Here is a 3,049-nt window from a genome sequence, read left to right on the forward strand (position 1 = left end):
TGTAATAAAAAAAAGGTGATGGTACAATATTAATTTTCTCCCTTATGTATTTTAGCTATTCGAATGTACAGTAGTAGTTTGTTATTGAAAAACTTCACAATGTACCAATTTTAAAACAGCGCATAAACATTTTCCAACATGTTCTAAATTCTCTCTTATTCCTAGGATACCAAAGCCCACCTTATGATAATTCTTTTTAGAGTCTTTTAATAAAAGTGTATCTATATGTGACATTTATATTGCAACTTTAACGTCAGTCACGGGACTTCTCAGTCACGGGACTTCTTGATGAATATTGATCGTAAGAACAAATTATAAGAGTGGTTTTAATGTTTTTGTTAGGTCTTTTAAAAAGAATTTTGTCAAGTATTGGCTGTGATTCTCCTGCAAACATTGCTGCAAAGAGTGGTGTACATCAAACAAGTCAGTCTGGTTCTGAGTATTACATTTTACTCTTAATTGGTGGAAAACTATGTAAAAAAAAAGAACGTGTGTGTGTGTGTGTGTGTGTGTTTGCGTGTGTGTGTGTGTTCGCGCGTGTGCGTGCTGCCTCCACAGGAAACACAAGATGCTAAGTGACCTCAGAGCTTAGTACTCTGAGGTCCCTGGGGTTCCTACTACTAACCTAGAGTAAGCGGTGACCCATTTTCAGAAAATGAGGGTCTGATATCTATCTTTTGTGATGTGATAAGGCAGCCCATCTCAAATAAATGAAGCTAGTAACAACCATAGTGTTCCATTAAGGGTAAAATAAAAATTGACTTAATTTGGGAAGTCTTTTGATAGGTTTGACTTTTAGTAAAACATGATGATAGTGAAAGAGTTCAGAAGAGATGTTTACATTTCCTAATTTAAAACTAGGAAATAAGAGGAGAAAAGTAAATGTTTAAAGAACAGACGGCTAGATGGCAACAATTTCTTCAAATACTTTAAGAATCATCATAAGGAAAGAAAAGGACTAAATGAAGAACTCTAAAAGAATGGATTTGAAAGCCCTTAAAATTTATATTAAGACAGAATTTTCTGATATTTCTTTAGACTTAGAAGTCCATTTTGCTTCAGTTTTGAGGCAGAGTTCATTCACAAGACTCTCCAAGCTCTGGAATCATCGAAAAATGAATTATATTCATTAAATTATTTTAGACACCCTCATCCCTGTGTTTTATGAGCACTAACAGGAGTTAACTCTGTCTCAAGGTTAAATTGTTCAGTATACCAAGCTAGAATAATTGGGTCTCACTACTGCCTCACATCCTAGACTGGCTTAGGCTTCTTGAAAAGGCAAATGTTTATAACCTGCAGTAGGAGAGAGATTCAGACTGAAGAGCTGTGATCTCAGGTTAAGCTGTTTCAACTATTAAATTAGCTTTTCCTTTCAGGTAATGTAACCACTAACAAATTGTCTTTATGTCAAAAAAAGGGAAAGAAATAATATAATTCCTAGGTAAAGAAAGAAGGAAATCTACTCTCTCAAAACTTGAAAAATATTAAAGTACAAAGTATCTTCCTGATTTGAAAGTTTTCCAAACCCCACATCTTCTTTATTTATTCAGAAAAATACTTAAGGTCTTTCTGTAAGGAAACTTGATTTGTCTCTTGCTTGGAAATTCTTTTGTGGGTAACCTGCCCCATAAGGAAATGTAGTACTTCAAAGTCTAACATATCATCAGAACTGCAGTTGAAAGGTCTTCAATACCAATTAAGTAACGTGTGAAATCCAAGAAAAGTCAAGAATTCCATGATTCGGTATTTCCACATTCATCAGGAAGATACTTGATTCAAGTCTTTTTGAATCAAGTATCTTCCTGATGAATGTGGAAAAGATATAAACATATCTTTTCTCTTTATTTGCAAGTTCAAATATTCATTTGGAACTTGCAAATAAAGAGAAAAGATATGTTTATATATTTTGCAAAGAAGTGAACATTCTGATTCTTAAAAATGTGGGTCGAAAAAAATTCTCGAGTTTGATATTATGACAGAAGTGTGGTTTGGAAAAAAAAAAATCCTATTAAAAAAAAAGTCACGAAAATAATAGAGGCCGGAGGTATGCACCGGGAAGTGGAGGTGCGGGGGAGCAACCGAAGAATTGAGAGAGGAGAACGCAGCTCTAGAAACGGTACCTGTCCCAAAGTGGGTCTGCACGCTGCTGTCGCCTTGCACCGCGCTCCTGGAAAGCTCATCTACAAATCTCGGGGCGCGCCAAGAGGGGAAAGACTCCTAAGAAGGAAAATAGAACAGAAAGTATTCTGTTCCGTGGAGTCTCGGAGCAAGGGAATGGTCCTAATGGGGAAAGTCATGTCTCCTTCCAGAGCTGCAAGACTTTCCATCTGTTTCTTTAGGTCTCTACTCCGTCCCAGCCTTGAAGCAAATTGAGTTGGGGTCGACCCCTCCGCGGAAGACCTAAGTTGCCAAGAGACCTAAGTTGTCGCAAGTTCCACCCAGGACCCAGGCAGCGAGTTTCCTTGGTCTTGGAAGTCACAGGCCCCTCTCCTCACACGCGTTGCCTCCAGAGCAAACTGCCCCCCAACTCAACCTCTTCTACTCCTATCCTGCCGCCCCACGGCCCCGGCAGGGGCCGCGGGACGCGGACCTGCGGCGGGAGAGTCACCGCGCCCACTGTGGGTGGGAAGTTGGAAGGGGCGCGGGAGAGGCGGGCGCGTCACGCTTCCCGCCCGCCCCGTGCCCGCCCTGGCGTGGGAACTGGCGGCACAGTCTCCCCCAGGCGCGCCCCAGCGCACGCCGCTAGCCCGGGGGCTTTTACCCCATTCCGCCGCATCCACGCTGCCGGTTTTCCGCAGAGCTCCCGTTACGTGGCCACTGGCTCACTCTCCCTGCAGGCTGACCAATCGCCGCGTGGAGTTCAAGATTCCCGCCGCTCCACTTGCACTTACACCCTCTCTTTTCTTCTTTTCTTTTAACTTCGTTCCGGTTAAGCTACACTGATGCTAAGCTTTCATCTCGAACGTCCCTCCAAGGGGGTTTCACGAGGATCTCGAGCGCAAGCCGCCAACCCGGAGCTCGCAGACCCTCGCCCACGGAGACGCCC

Source organism: Pteropus alecto, unplaced genomic scaffold (assembly GCF_000325575.1).
Source record: "Pteropus alecto unplaced genomic scaffold, ASM32557v1 scaffold76, whole genome shotgun sequence".
Taxonomy (NCBI): Eukaryota; Metazoa; Chordata; class Mammalia; order Chiroptera; family Pteropodidae; genus Pteropus; species Pteropus alecto.